The sequence below is a fragment of the Carassius gibelio genome, chromosome A20 (genome assembly GCF_023724105.1).
Source record: "Carassius gibelio isolate Cgi1373 ecotype wild population from Czech Republic chromosome A20, carGib1.2-hapl.c, whole genome shotgun sequence".
In the NCBI taxonomy this organism is placed as follows: domain Eukaryota; kingdom Metazoa; phylum Chordata; class Actinopteri; order Cypriniformes; family Cyprinidae; genus Carassius; species Carassius gibelio.
This window is the reverse complement of record NC_068390.1, coordinates 8,260,210-8,273,542: the sequence shown is the minus strand read 5'-3', so window position 1 is coordinate 8,273,542 and position 13,333 is coordinate 8,260,210. Positions and strand designations below refer to the sequence as shown.

At 39.1% G+C, this 13,333-nt stretch overlaps 20 non-coding genes across 20 annotated transcripts; all 20 read left to right on the top strand.

The window, feature by feature from the left end:
- The first annotated feature begins 241 nt into the window (after nucleotides 1-241).
- trnal-caa (transfer RNA leucine (anticodon CAA)) lies at nucleotides 242-353 on the top strand. The gene is made up of 2 exons: nucleotides 242-279; nucleotides 308-353. It is a non-coding gene; the product is annotated as a tRNA-Leu (tRNA).
- A 548-nt stretch (nucleotides 354-901) lies between these two features.
- trnal-caa (transfer RNA leucine (anticodon CAA)) lies at nucleotides 902-1,013 on the top strand. The gene is made up of 2 exons: nucleotides 902-939; nucleotides 968-1,013. It is a non-coding gene; the product is annotated as a tRNA-Leu (tRNA).
- A 546-nt stretch (nucleotides 1,014-1,559) lies between these two features.
- Nucleotides 1,560-1,671, top strand: trnal-caa (transfer RNA leucine (anticodon CAA)). Its single transcript has 2 exons — nucleotides 1,560-1,597; nucleotides 1,626-1,671. It is a non-coding gene; the product is annotated as a tRNA-Leu (tRNA).
- A 546-nt stretch (nucleotides 1,672-2,217) lies between these two features.
- trnal-caa (transfer RNA leucine (anticodon CAA)) lies at nucleotides 2,218-2,329 on the top strand. Its single transcript has 2 exons — nucleotides 2,218-2,255; nucleotides 2,284-2,329. It is a non-coding gene; the product is annotated as a tRNA-Leu (tRNA).
- A 546-nt stretch (nucleotides 2,330-2,875) lies between these two features.
- On the top strand, nucleotides 2,876-2,987 carry trnal-caa (transfer RNA leucine (anticodon CAA)). The gene is made up of 2 exons: nucleotides 2,876-2,913; nucleotides 2,942-2,987. It is a non-coding gene; the product is annotated as a tRNA-Leu (tRNA).
- Nucleotides 2,988-3,533: 546 nt separating this feature from the next.
- trnal-caa (transfer RNA leucine (anticodon CAA)) lies at nucleotides 3,534-3,645 on the top strand. The gene is made up of 2 exons: nucleotides 3,534-3,571; nucleotides 3,600-3,645. It is a non-coding gene; the product is annotated as a tRNA-Leu (tRNA).
- Nucleotides 3,646-4,313: 668 nt separating this feature from the next.
- On the top strand, nucleotides 4,314-4,425 carry trnal-caa (transfer RNA leucine (anticodon CAA)). The gene is made up of 2 exons: nucleotides 4,314-4,351; nucleotides 4,380-4,425. It is a non-coding gene; the product is annotated as a tRNA-Leu (tRNA).
- Nucleotides 4,426-4,971: 546 nt separating this feature from the next.
- trnal-caa (transfer RNA leucine (anticodon CAA)) lies at nucleotides 4,972-5,083 on the top strand. The gene is made up of 2 exons: nucleotides 4,972-5,009; nucleotides 5,038-5,083. It is a non-coding gene; the product is annotated as a tRNA-Leu (tRNA).
- Nucleotides 5,084-5,631: 548 nt separating this feature from the next.
- On the top strand, nucleotides 5,632-5,743 carry trnal-caa (transfer RNA leucine (anticodon CAA)). The gene is made up of 2 exons: nucleotides 5,632-5,669; nucleotides 5,698-5,743. It is a non-coding gene; the product is annotated as a tRNA-Leu (tRNA).
- A 546-nt stretch (nucleotides 5,744-6,289) lies between these two features.
- Nucleotides 6,290-6,401, top strand: trnal-caa (transfer RNA leucine (anticodon CAA)). The gene is made up of 2 exons: nucleotides 6,290-6,327; nucleotides 6,356-6,401. It is a non-coding gene; the product is annotated as a tRNA-Leu (tRNA).
- A 546-nt stretch (nucleotides 6,402-6,947) lies between these two features.
- On the top strand, nucleotides 6,948-7,059 carry trnal-caa (transfer RNA leucine (anticodon CAA)). The gene is made up of 2 exons: nucleotides 6,948-6,985; nucleotides 7,014-7,059. It is a non-coding gene; the product is annotated as a tRNA-Leu (tRNA).
- Nucleotides 7,060-7,605: 546 nt separating this feature from the next.
- Nucleotides 7,606-7,717, top strand: trnal-caa (transfer RNA leucine (anticodon CAA)). Its single transcript has 2 exons — nucleotides 7,606-7,643; nucleotides 7,672-7,717. It is a non-coding gene; the product is annotated as a tRNA-Leu (tRNA).
- A 546-nt stretch (nucleotides 7,718-8,263) lies between these two features.
- Nucleotides 8,264-8,375, top strand: trnal-caa (transfer RNA leucine (anticodon CAA)). The gene is made up of 2 exons: nucleotides 8,264-8,301; nucleotides 8,330-8,375. It is a non-coding gene; the product is annotated as a tRNA-Leu (tRNA).
- Nucleotides 8,376-9,043: 668 nt separating this feature from the next.
- trnal-caa (transfer RNA leucine (anticodon CAA)) lies at nucleotides 9,044-9,155 on the top strand. Its single transcript has 2 exons — nucleotides 9,044-9,081; nucleotides 9,110-9,155. It is a non-coding gene; the product is annotated as a tRNA-Leu (tRNA).
- Nucleotides 9,156-9,701: 546 nt separating this feature from the next.
- trnal-caa (transfer RNA leucine (anticodon CAA)) lies at nucleotides 9,702-9,813 on the top strand. Its single transcript has 2 exons — nucleotides 9,702-9,739; nucleotides 9,768-9,813. It is a non-coding gene; the product is annotated as a tRNA-Leu (tRNA).
- Nucleotides 9,814-10,361: 548 nt separating this feature from the next.
- trnal-caa (transfer RNA leucine (anticodon CAA)) lies at nucleotides 10,362-10,473 on the top strand. The gene is made up of 2 exons: nucleotides 10,362-10,399; nucleotides 10,428-10,473. It is a non-coding gene; the product is annotated as a tRNA-Leu (tRNA).
- A 546-nt stretch (nucleotides 10,474-11,019) lies between these two features.
- Nucleotides 11,020-11,131, top strand: trnal-caa (transfer RNA leucine (anticodon CAA)). Its single transcript has 2 exons — nucleotides 11,020-11,057; nucleotides 11,086-11,131. It is a non-coding gene; the product is annotated as a tRNA-Leu (tRNA).
- Nucleotides 11,132-11,677: 546 nt separating this feature from the next.
- trnal-caa (transfer RNA leucine (anticodon CAA)) lies at nucleotides 11,678-11,789 on the top strand. The gene is made up of 2 exons: nucleotides 11,678-11,715; nucleotides 11,744-11,789. It is a non-coding gene; the product is annotated as a tRNA-Leu (tRNA).
- A 546-nt stretch (nucleotides 11,790-12,335) lies between these two features.
- trnal-caa (transfer RNA leucine (anticodon CAA)) lies at nucleotides 12,336-12,447 on the top strand. The gene is made up of 2 exons: nucleotides 12,336-12,373; nucleotides 12,402-12,447. It is a non-coding gene; the product is annotated as a tRNA-Leu (tRNA).
- Nucleotides 12,448-13,115: 668 nt separating this feature from the next.
- On the top strand, nucleotides 13,116-13,227 carry trnal-caa (transfer RNA leucine (anticodon CAA)). The gene is made up of 2 exons: nucleotides 13,116-13,153; nucleotides 13,182-13,227. It is a non-coding gene; the product is annotated as a tRNA-Leu (tRNA).
- The last annotated feature ends 106 nt before the right edge of the window (nucleotides 13,228-13,333 follow it).

Genomic DNA, 13,333 nt, shown 5'->3' with positions numbered 1-13,333 from the left:
GCACAGTGCTCCAAGGCGCCAAACTCAAGAATTTTCACCCCTCTCACTTGCTGAGTTTTCTGATTCCCCAATGGAGGTGCGGGATCTACTCACACTTCTGACAAATGCTCTTTTGGAATGACTAGACTAGAAATAGAAATGGAATTAATTATGAGACAACAAATAATATATTTTACATCCTTTATTATGCCATCTGAACAACTTCACTGATAGAATTGCACCTCAACTACTTGCTGAATGTGTCAGAATCGCCGAGTGGTCTAAGGCGCCAGACTCAAGACACATCCCCCTTCTCAGTTGCTGAGGTTTCTGGTCTCCAAATGGAGGCGTGGGTTCAAATCCCACTTCTGACAGTGGTTCTTTTGAAGTCAACTGACTTGCAATCAATGTTTAGAGATTTAATTCTACAGTTTGGACACTTTGCTTCGCTTCTAACCAGCTCTAGTGATAAAACTGTCCTTTCCAGCCTCCAAATGTAGCCTTGGGTTCAAATCTGACTTCTGACAAAGACTCTTTTGTAGTGAGCAGACTAGAAATATAATTGTAACTAATTATGAGACAATCAAAAATATATATATATTTGGATCCTTTATTTTTTCCATCTGACCAACTTCACTGTGAGAATTGCACTTCAGTTATTTGGGTGAATATGTCAAAAAGGCACAGTGCTCCAAGGCGCCAAACTCAAGAATTTTCACCCCTCTCAGTTGCTGAGTTTTCTGATTCCCCAATGGAGGTGCGGGATCTACTCACACTTCTGACAAATGCTCTTTTGGAATGACTAGACTAGAAATAGAAATGGAATTAATTATGAGACAACAAATAATATATTTTACATCCTTTATTATGCCATCTGAACAACTTCACTGATAGAATTGCATCTCAATTACTTGTAGAATATGTCAGAATGGCCGAGTGGTCTAAGGCGCCAGACTCAAGACACATCCCCCTTCTCAGTTGCTGAGGTTTCTGGTCTCCAAATGGAGGCGTGGGTTCAAATCCCACTTCTGACAATGGATCTTTTGAAGTCAGCTGACTTGGAATCAACGTTTAGAGAGTAAATTCTACAGTTTGGACACTTTACTTAGCCTCTAACCAACTCTAGTGATGAAACTGTCCTTTCCAGCCTCCAAATGTAGCCTTGTGTTCAAATCTGACTTCTGACAAAGACTCTTTTTTAGTGAGCAGACTAGAAATACAATTGTAACTAATTATGAGACAATCAAAAATATATATATTGGGATCCTTTATTTTTTCCATCTGACCAACTTCACTGTGAGAATTGCACTTCAGTTATTTGGGTGAATATGTCAAAAAGGCACAGTGCTCCAAGGCGCCAAACTCAAGAATTTTCACCCCTCTCAGTTGCTGAGTTTTCTGATACCCCAATGGAGGTGCGGGATCTACTCACACTTCTGACAAATGCTCTTTTGGAATGACTAGACTAGAAATAGAAATGGAATTAATTATGAGACAACAAATAATATATTTTACATCCTTTATTATGCCATCTGAACAACTTCACTGATAGAATTGCATCTCAATTACTTGTAGAATATGTCAGAATGGCCGAGTGGTCTAAGGCGCCAGACTCAAGACACATCCCCCTTCTCAGTTGCTGAGGTTTCTGGTCTCCAAATGGAGGCGTGGGTTCAAATCCCACTTCTGACAATGGATCTTTTGAAGTCAGCTGACTTGGAATCAACGTTTAGAGAGTAAATTCTACAGTTTGGACACTTTATTTAGCCTCTAACCAACTCTAGTGATGAAACTGTCCTTTCCAGCCTCCAAATGTAGCCTTGGGTTCAAATCTGACTTCTGACAAAGACTCTTTTTTAGTGAGCAGACTAGAAATACAATTGTAACTAATTATGAGACAATCAAAAATATATATATTTGGATCCTTTATTTTTTCCATCTGACCAACTTCACTGTGGGAATTGCACTTCAGTTATTTGGGTGAATATGTCAAAAAGGCACAGTGCTCCAAGGCGCCAAACTCAAGAATTTTCACCCCTCTCAGTTGCTGAGTTTTCTGATACCCCAATGGAGGTGCGGGATCTACTCACACTTCTGACAAATGCTCTTTTGGAATGACTAGACTAGAAATAGAAATGGAATTAATTATGAGACAACAAATAATATATTTTACATCCTTTATTATGCCATCTGAACAACTTCACTGATAGAATTGCACCTCAACTACTTGCAGAATATGTCAGAATGGCCGAGTGGTCTAAGGCGCCAGACTCAAGACACATCCCCCTTCTCAGTTGCTGAGGTTTCTGGTCTCCAAATGGAGGCGTGGGTTCAAATCCCACTTCTGACAATGGATCTTTTGAAGTCAGCTGACTTGGAATCAACGTTTAGAGAGTAAATTCTACAGTTTGGACACTTTACTTAGCCTCTAACCAACTCTAGTGATGAAACTGTCCTTTCCAGCCTCCAAATGTAGCCTTGGGTTCAAATCTGACTTCTGACAAAGACTCTTTTTTAGTGAGCAGACTAGAAATACAATTGTAACTAATTATGAGACAATCAAAAATATATATATTTGGATCCTTTATTTTTTCCATCTGACCAACTTCACTGTGGGAATTGCACTTCAGTTATTTGGGTGAATATGTCAAAAAGGCACAGTGCTCCAAGGCGCCAAACTCAAGAATTTTCACCCCTCTCAGTTGCTGAGTTTTCTGATACCCCAATGGAGGTGCGGGATCTACTCACACTTCTGACAAATGCTCTTTTGGAATGACTAGACTAGAAATAGAAATGGAATTAATTATGAGACAACAAATAATATATTTTACATCCTTTATTATGCCATCTGAACAACTTCACTGATAGAATTGCACCTCAACTACTTGCAGAATATGTCAGAATGGCCGAGTGGTCTAAGGCGCCAGACTCAAGACACAACCCCCTTCTCAGTTGCTGAGGTTTCTGGTCTCCAAATGGAGGCGTGGGTTCAAATCCCACTTCTGACAATGGATCTTTTGAAGTCAGCTGACTTGGAATCAACGTTTAGAGAGTAAATTCTACAGTTTGGACACTTTACTTAGCCTCTAACCAACTCTAGTGATGAAACTGTCCTTTCCAGCCTCCAAATGTAGCCTTGGGTTCAAATCTGACTTCTGACAAAGACTCTTTTTTAGTGAGCAGACTAGAAATACAATTGTAACTAATTATGAGACAATCAAAAATATATATATCTGGATCCTTTATTTTTTCCATCTGACCAACTTCACTGTGGGAATTGCACTTCAGTTATTTGGGTGAATATGTCAAAAAGGCACAGTGCTCCAAGGCGCCAAACTCAAGAATTTTCACCCCTCTCAGTTGCTGAGTTTTCTGATACCCCAATGGAGGTGCGGGATCTACTCACACTTCTGACAAATGCTCTTTTGGAATGACTAGACTAGAAATAGAAATGGAATTAATTATGAGACAACAAATAATATATTTTACATCCTTTATTATGCCATCTGAACAACTTCACTGATAGAATTGCACCTCAACTACTTGCAGAATATCTCAGAATGGCCGAGTGGTCTAAGGCGCCAGACTCAAGACACATCCCCCTTCTCAGTTGCTGAGGTTTCTGGTCTCCAAATGGAGGCGTGGGTTCAAATCCCACTTCTGACAATGGATCTTTTGAAGTCAACTGACTTGGAATCAACGTTTAGAGAGTAAATTCTACAGTTTGGACACTTTGCTTCGCTTCTAACCAGCTCTAGTGATAAAACTGTCCTTTCCAGCCTCCAAATGTAGCCTTGGGTTCAAATCGGACTTCTGACAAAGACTCTTTTGTAGTGAGCAGACTAGAAATATAATTGTAACTAATTATGAGACAATCAAAAATATATATATTTGGATCCTTTATTTTTTCCATCTGACCAACTTCACTGTGAGAATTGCACTTCAGTTATTTGGGTGAATATGTCAAAAAGGCACAGTGCTCCAAGGCGCCAAACTCAAGAATTTTCACCCTTCTCAGTTGCTGAGTTTTCTGATTCCCCAATGGAGGTGCGGGATCTACTCACACTTCTGACAAATGCTCTTTTGGAATGACTAGACTAGAAATAGAAATGGAATTAATTATGAGACAACAAATAATATATTTTACATCCTTTATTATGACATCTGAAGAACTTCACTGATAGAATTTCACCTCAACTATTTGCGGAATATGACTAGACTAGAAATAGAAATGGAATTAATTATGAGAAAACAAATAATATATTTTACATCCTTTATTATGACATCTGAAGAACTTCACTGATAGAATTTCACCTCAACTATTTGCGGAATATGTCAGAATGGCCGAGTGGTCTAAGGCGCCAGACTCAAGACACATCCCCCTTCTCAGTTGCTGAGGTTTCTGGTCTCCAAATGGAGGCGTGGGTTCAAATCCCACTTCTGACAATGGTTCTTTTGAAGTCAACTGACTTGCAATCAACGTTTAGAGATTTAATTCTACAGTTTGGACACTTTCCTTTGCTTCTAACCAGCTCTAGTGATAAAACTGTCCTTTCCAGCCTCCAAATGTAGCCTTGGATTCAAATCGGACTTCTGACAAAGACTCTTTTGTAGTGAGCAGACTAGAAATACAATTGTAACTAATTATGAGACAATCAAAAATATATATATTTGGATCCTTTATTTTTTCCATCTGACCAACTTCACTGTGAGAATTGCACTTCAGTTATTTGGGTGAATATGTCAAAAAGGCACAGTGCTCCAAGGCGCCAAACTCAAGAATTTTCACCCCTCTCACTTGCTGAGTTTTCTGATTCCCCAATGGAGGTGCGGGATCTACTCACACTTCTGACAAATGCTCTTTTGGAATGACTAGACTAGAAATAGAAATGGAATTAATTATGAGACAACAAATAATATATTTTACATCCTTTATTATGCCATCTGAACAACTTCACTGATAGAATTGCACCTCAACTACTTGCTGAATGTGTCAGAATCGCCGAGTGGTCTAAGGCGCCAGACTCAAGACACATCCCCCTTCTCAGTTGCTGAGGTTTCTGGTCTCCAAATGGAGGCGTGGGTTCAAATCCCACTTCTGACAGTGGTTCTTTTGAAGTCAACTGACTTGCAATCAATGTTTAGAGATTTAATTCTACAGTTTGGACACTTTGCTTCGCTTCTAACCAGCTCTAGTGATAAAACTGTCCTTTCCAGCCTCCAAATGTAGCCTTGGGTTCAAATCTGACTTCTGACAAAGACTCTTTTGTAGTGAGCAGACTAGAAATATAATTGTAACTAATTATGAGACAATCAAAAATATATATATATTTGGATCCTTTATTTTTTCCATCTGACCAACTTCACTGTGAGAATTGCACTTCAGTTATTTGGGTGAATATGTCAAAAAGGCACAGTGCTCCAAGGCGCCAAACTCAAGAATTTTCACCCCTCTCAGTTGCTGAGTTTTCTGATTCCCCAATGGAGGTGCGGGATCTACTCACACTTCTGACAAATGCTCTTTTGGAATGACTAGACTAGAAATAGAAATGGAATTAATTATGAGACAACAAATAATATATTTTACATCCTTTATTATGCCATCTGAACAACTTCACTGATAGAATTGCATCTCAATTACTTGTAGAATATGTCAGAATGGCCGAGTGGTCTAAGGCGCCAGACTCAAGACACATCCCCCTTCTCAGTTGCTGAGGTTTCTGGTCTCCAAATGGAGGCGTGGGTTCAAATCCCACTTCTGACAATGGATCTTTTGAAGTCAGCTGACTTGGAATCAACGTTTAGAGAGTAAATTCTACAGTTTGGACACTTTACTTAGCCTCTAACCAACTCTAGTGATGAAACTGTCCTTTCCAGCCTCCAAATGTAGCCTTGTGTTCAAATCTGACTTCTGACAAAGACTCTTTTTTAGTGAGCAGACTAGAAATACAATTGTAACTAATTATGAGACAATCAAAAATATATATATTGGGATCCTTTATTTTTTCCATCTGACCAACTTCACTGTGAGAATTGCACTTCAGTTATTTGGGTGAATATGTCAAAAAGGCACAGTGCTCCAAGGCGCCAAACTCAAGAATTTTCACCCCTCTCAGTTGCTGAGTTTTCTGATACCCCAATGGAGGTGCGGGATCTACTCACACTTCTGACAAATGCTCTTTTGGAATGACTAGACTAGAAATAGAAATGGAATTAATTATGAGACAACAAATAATATATTTTACATCCTTTATTATGCCATCTGAACAACTTCACTGATAGAATTGCATCTCAATTACTTGTAGAATATGTCAGAATGGCCGAGTGGTCTAAGGCGCCAGACTCAAGACACATCCCCCTTCTCAGTTGCTGAGGTTTCTGGTCTCCAAATGGAGGCGTGGGTTCAAATCCCACTTCTGACAATGGATCTTTTGAAGTCAGCTGACTTGGAATCAACGTTTAGAGAGTAAATTCTACAGTTTGGACACTTTATTTAGCCTCTAACCAACTCTAGTGATGAAACTGTCCTTTCCAGCCTCCAAATGTAGCCTTGGGTTCAAATCTGACTTCTGACAAAGACTCTTTTTTAGTGAGCAGACTAGAAATACAATTGTAACTAATTATGAGACAATCAAAAATATATATATTTGGATCCTTTATTTTTTCCATCTGACCAACTTCACTGTGGGAATTGCACTTCAGTTATTTGGGTGAATATGTCAAAAAGGCACAGTGCTCCAAGGCGCCAAACTCAAGAATTTTCACCCCTCTCAGTTGCTGAGTTTTCTGATACCCCAATGGAGGTGCGGGATCTACTCACACTTCTGACAAATGCTCTTTTGGAATGACTAGACTAGAAATAGAAATGGAATTAATTATGAGACAACAAATAATATATTTTACATCCTTTATTATGCCATCTGAACAACTTCACTGATAGAATTGCACCTCAACTACTTGCAGAATATGTCAGAATGGCCGAGTGGTCTAAGGCGCCAGACTCAAGACACATCCCCCTTCTCAGTTGCTGAGGTTTCTGGTCTCCAAATGGAGGCGTGGGTTCAAATCCCACTTCTGACAATGGATCTTTTGAAGTCAGCTGACTTGGAATCAACGTTTAGAGAGTAAATTCTACAGTTTGGACACTTTACTTAGCCTCTAACCAACTCTAGTGATGAAACTGTCCTTTCCAGCCTCCAAATGTAGCCTTGGGTTCAAATCTGACTTCTGACAAAGACTCTTTTTTAGTGAGCAGACTAGAAATACAATTGTAACTAATTATGAGACAATCAAAAATATATATATTTGGATCCTTTATTTTTTCCATCTGACCAACTTCACTGTGGGAATTGCACTTCAGTTATTTGGGTGAATATGTCAAAAAGGCACAGTGCTCCAAGGCGCCAAACTCAAGAATTTTCACCCCTCTCAGTTGCTGAGTTTTCTGATACCCCAATGGAGGTGCGGGATCTACTCACACTTTTGACAAATGCTCTTTTGGAATGACTAGACTAGAAATAGAAATGGAATTAATTATGAGACAACAAATAATATATTTTACATCCTTTATTATGCCATCTGAACAACTTCACTGATAGAATTGCACCTCAACTACTTGCAGAATATGTCAGAATGGCCGAGTGGTCTAAGGCGCCAGACTCAAGACACAACCCCCTTCTCAGTTGCTGAGGTTTCTGGTCTCCAAATGGAGGCGTGGGTTCAAATCCCACTTCTGACAATGGATCTTTTGAAGTCAGCTGACTTGGAATCAACGTTTAGAGAGTAAATTCTACAGTTTGGACACTTTACTTAGCCTCTAACCAACTCTAGTGATGAAACTGTCCTTTCCAGCCTCCAAATGTAGCCTTGGGTTCAAATCTGACTTCTGACAAAGACTCTTTTTTAGTGAGCAGACTAGAAATACAATTGTAACTAATTATGAGACAATCAAAAATATATATATTTGGATCCTTTATTTTTTCCATCTGACCAACTTCACTGTGGGAATTGCACTTCAGTTATTTGGGTGAATATGTCAAAAAGGCACAGTGCTCCAAGGCGCCAAACTCAAGAATTTTCACCCCTCTCAGTTGCTGAGTTTTCTGATACCCCAATGGAGGTGCGGGATCTACTCACACTTCTGACAAATGCTCTTTTGGAATGACTAGACTAGAAATAGAAATGGAATTAATTATGAGACAACAAATAATATATTTTACATCCTTTATTATGCCATCTGAACAACTTCACTGATAGAATTGCACCTCAACTACTTGCAGAATATCTCAGAATGGCCGAGTGGTCTAAGGCGCCAGACTCAAGACACATCCCCCTTCTCAGTTGCTGAGGTTTCTGGTCTCCAAATGGAGGCGTGGGTTCAAATCCCACTTCTGACAATGGATCTTTTGAAGTCAACTGACTTGGAATCAACGTTTAGAGAGTAAATTCTACAGTTTGGACACTTTGCTTCGCTTCTAACCAGCTCTAGTGATAAAACTGTCCTTTCCAGCCTCCAAATGTAGCCTTGGGTTCAAATCGGACTTCTGACAAAGACTCTTTTGTAGTGAGCAGACTAGAAATATAATTGTAACTAATTATGAGACAATCAAAAATATATATATTTGGATCCTTTATTTTTTCCATCTGACCAACTTCACTGTGAGAATTGCACTTCAGTTATTTGGGTGAATATGTCAAAAAGGCACAGTGCTCCAAGGCGCCAAACTCAAGAATTTTCACCCTTCTCAGTTGCTGAGTTTTCTGATTCCCCAATGGAGGTGCGGGATCTACTCACACTTCTGACAAATGCTCTTTTGGAATGACTAGACTAGAAATAGAAATGGAATTAATTATGAGACAACAAATAATATATTTTACATCCTTTATTATGACATCTGAAGAACTTCACTGATAGAATTTCACCTCAACTATTTGCGGAATATGACTAGACTAGAAATAGAAATGGAATTAATTATGAGAAAACAAATAATATATTTTACATCCTTTATTATGACATCTGAAGAACTTCACTGATAGAATTTCACCTCAACTATTTGCAGAATATGTCAGAATGGCCGAGTGGTCTAAGGCGCCAGACTCAAGACACATCCCCCTTCTCAGTTGCTGAGGTTTCTGGTCTCCAAATGGAGGCGTGGGTTCAAATCCCACTTCTGACAATGGTTCTTTTGAAGTCAACTGACTTGCAATCAACGTTTAGAGATTTAATTCTACAGTTTGGACACTTTCCTTTGCTTCTAACCAGCTCTAGTGATAAAACTGTCCTTTCCAGCCTCCAAATGTAGCCTTGGATTCAAATCGGACTTCTGACAAAGACTCTTTTGTAGTGAGCAGACTAGAAATACAATTGTAACTAATTATGAGACAATCAAAAATATATATATTTGGATCCTTTATTTTTTCCATCTGACCAACTTCACTGTGAGAATTGCACTTCAGTTATTTGGGTGAATATGTCAAAAAGGCACAGTGCTCCAAGGCGCCAAACTCAAGAATTTTCACCCCTCTCACTTGCTGAGTTTTCTGATTCCCCAATGGAGGTGCGGGATCTACTCACACTTCTGACAAATGCTCTTTTGGAATGACTAGACTAGAAATAGAAATGGAATTAATTATGAGACAACAAATAATATATTTTACATCCTTTATTATGCCATCTGAACAACTTCACTGATAGAATTGCACCTCAACTACTTGCTGAATGTGTCAGAATCGCCGAGTGGTCTAAGGCGCCAGACTCAAGACACATCCCCCTTCTCAGTTGCTGAGGTTTCTGGTCTCCAAATGGAGGCGTGGGTTCAAATCCCACTTCTGACAGTGGTTCTTTTGAAGTCAACTGACTTGCAATCAATGTTTAGAGATTTAATTCTACAGTTTGGACACTTTGCTTCGCTTCTAACCAGCTCTAGTGATAAAACTGTCCTTTCCAGCCTCCAAATGTAGCCTTGGGTTCAAATCTGACTTCTGACAAAGACTCTTTTGTAGTGAGCAGACTAGAAATATAATTGTAACTAATTATGAGACAATCAAAAATATATATATATTTGGATCCTTTATTTTTTCCATCTGACCAACTTCACTGTGAGAATTGCACTTCAGTTATTTGGGTGAATATGTCAAAAAGGCACAGTGCTCCAAGGCGCCAAACTCAAGAATTTTCACCCCTCTCAGTTGCTGAGTTTTCTGATTCCCCAATGGAGGTGCGGGATCTACTCACACTTCTGACAAATGCTCTTTTGGAATGACTAGACTAGAAATAGAAATGGAATTAATTATGAGACAACAAATAATATATTTTACATCCTTTATTATGCCATCTGAACAACTTCACTGATAGAATTGCATCTCAATTACTTGTAGAATATGTCAGAATGGCCGAGTGGTCTAAGGCGCCAGACTCAAGACACATCCCCCTTCTCAGTTGCTGAGGTTTCTGGTCTCCAAATGGAGGCGTGGGTTCAAATCCCACTTCTGACAATGGATCTTTTGAAGTCAGCTGACTTGGAATCAACGTTTAGAGAGTAAATTCTACAGTTTGGACACTTTACTTAGCCTCTAACCAACTCTAGTGATGAAACTGTCCTTTCCAGCCTCCAAATGTAGCCTTGTGTTCAAATCTGACTTCTGACAAAGACTCTTTTTTAGTGAGCAGACTAGAAATACAATTGTAACTAATTATGAGACAATCAAAAATATATATATTGGGATCCTTTATTTTTTCCATCTGACCAACTTCACTGTGGGAATTGCACTTCAGTTATTTGGGTGAATATGTCAAAAAGGCACAGTGCTCCTAGGCGCCAAACTCAAGAATTTTCACCCCTCTCAGTTGCTGAGTTTTCTGATACCCCAATGGAGGTGCGGGATCTACTCACACTTCTGACAAATGCTCTTTTGGAATGACTAGACTAGAAATAGAAATGGAATTAATTATGAGACAACAAATAATATATTTTACATCCTTTATTATGCCATCTGAACAACTTCACTGATAGAATTGCACCTCAACTACTTGCAGAATATGTCAGAATGGCCGAGTGGTCTAAGGCGCCAGACTCAAGACACATCCCCCTTCTCAGTTGCTGAGGTTTCTGGTCTCCAAATGGAGGCGTGGGTTCAAATCCCACTTCTGACAATGGATCTTTTGAAGTCAGCTGACTTGGAATCAACGTTTAGAGAGTAAATTCTACAGTTTGGACACTTTACTTAGCCTCTAACCAACTCTAGTGATGAAACTGTCCTTTCCAGCCTCCAAATGTAGCCTTGGGTTCAAATCTGACTTCTGACAAAGACTCTTTTTTAGTGAGCAGACTAGAAATACAATTGTAACTAATTATGAGACAATCAAAAATATATATATTTGGATCCTTTATTTTTTCCATCTGACCAACTTCACTGTGGGAATTGCACTTCAGTTATTTGGGTGAATATGTCAAAAAGGCGCAGTGCTCCAAGGCGCCAAACTCAAGAATTTTCACCCCTCTCAGTTGCTGAGTTTTCTGATACCCCAATGGAGGTGCGGGATCTACTCACACTTCTGACAAATGCTCTTTTGGAATGACTAGACTAGAAATAGAAATGGAATTAATTATGAGACAACAAATAATATATTTTACATCCTTTATTATGCCATCTGAACAACTTCACTGATAGAATTGCACCTCAACTACTTGCAGAATATGTCAGAATGGCCGAGTGGTCTAAGGCGCCAGACTCAAGACACATCCCCCTTCTCAGTTGCTGAGGTTTCTGGTCTCCAAATGGAGGCGTGGGTTCAAATCCCACTTCTGACAATGGATCTTTTGAAGTCAGCTGACTTGGAATCAACGTTTAGAGAGTAAATTCTACAGTTTGGACACTTTACTTAGCCTCTAACCAACTCTAGTGATGAAACTGTCCTTTCCAGCCTCCAAATGTAGCCTTGGGTTCAAATCTGACTTCTGACAAAGACTCTTTTTTAGTGAGCAGACTAGAAATACAATTGTAACTAATTATGAGACAATCAAAAATATATATATTTGGATCCTTTATTTTTTCCATCTGACCAACTTCACTGTGGGAATTGCACTTCAGTTATTTGGGTGAATATGTCAAAAAGGCACAGTGCTCCAAGGCGCCAAACTCAAGAATTTTCACCCCTCTCAGTTGCTGAGTTTTCTGATACCCCAATGGAGGTGCGGGATCTACTCACACTTCTGACAAATGCTCTTTTGGAATGACTAGACTAGAAATAGAAATGGAATTAATTATGAGACAACAAATAATATATTTTACATCCTTTATTATGCCATCTGAACAACTTCACTGATAGAATTGCACCTCAACTACTTGCAGAATATGTCAGAATGGCCGAGTGGTCTGAGGCGCCAGACTCAAGACACATCCCCCTTCTCAGTTGCTGAGGTTTCTGGTCTCCAAATGGAGGCGTGGGTTCAAATCCCACTTCTGACAATGGATCTTTTGAAGTCAACTGACTTGGAATCAACGTTTAGAGAGTAAATTCTACAGTTTGGACACTTTGCATCGCTTCTAACCAGCTCTAGTGATAAAACTGTCCTTTCCAGCCTCCAAATGTAGCCTTGGGTTCAAATCGGACTTCTGACAAAGACTCTTTTGTAGTGAGCAGACTAGAAATATAATTGTAACTAATTATGAGACAATCAAAAATATATATATTTGGATCCTTTATTTTTTCCATCTGACCAACTTCACTGTGAGAATTGCACTTCAGTTATTTGGGTGAATATGTCAAAAAGGCACAGTGCTCCAAGGCGCCAAACTCAAGAATTTTCACCCTTCTCAGTTGCTGAGTTTTCTGATTCCCCAATGGAGGTGCGGGATCTGCTCACACTTCTGACAAATGCTCTTTTGGAATGACTAGACTAGAAATAGAAATGGAATTAATTATGAGACAACAAATAATATATTTTACATCCTTTATTATGACATCTGAAGAACTTCACTGATAGAATTTCACCTCAACTATTTGCGGAATATGACTAGACTAGAAATAGAAATGGAATTAATTATGAGAAAACAAATAATATATTTTACATCCTTTATTATGACATCTGAAGAACTTCACTGATAGAATTTCACCTCAACTATTTGCGGAATATGTCAGAATGGCCGAGTGGTCTAAGGCGCCAGACTCAAGACACATCCCCCTTCTCAGTTGCTGAGGTTTCTGGTCTCCAAATGGAGGCGTGGGTTCAAATCCCACTTCTGACAATGGTTCTTTTGAAGTCAACTGACTTGCAATCAACGTTTAGAGATTTAATTCTACAGTTTGGACACTTTCCTTTGCTTCTAACCAGCTCTAGTGATAAAACTGTCC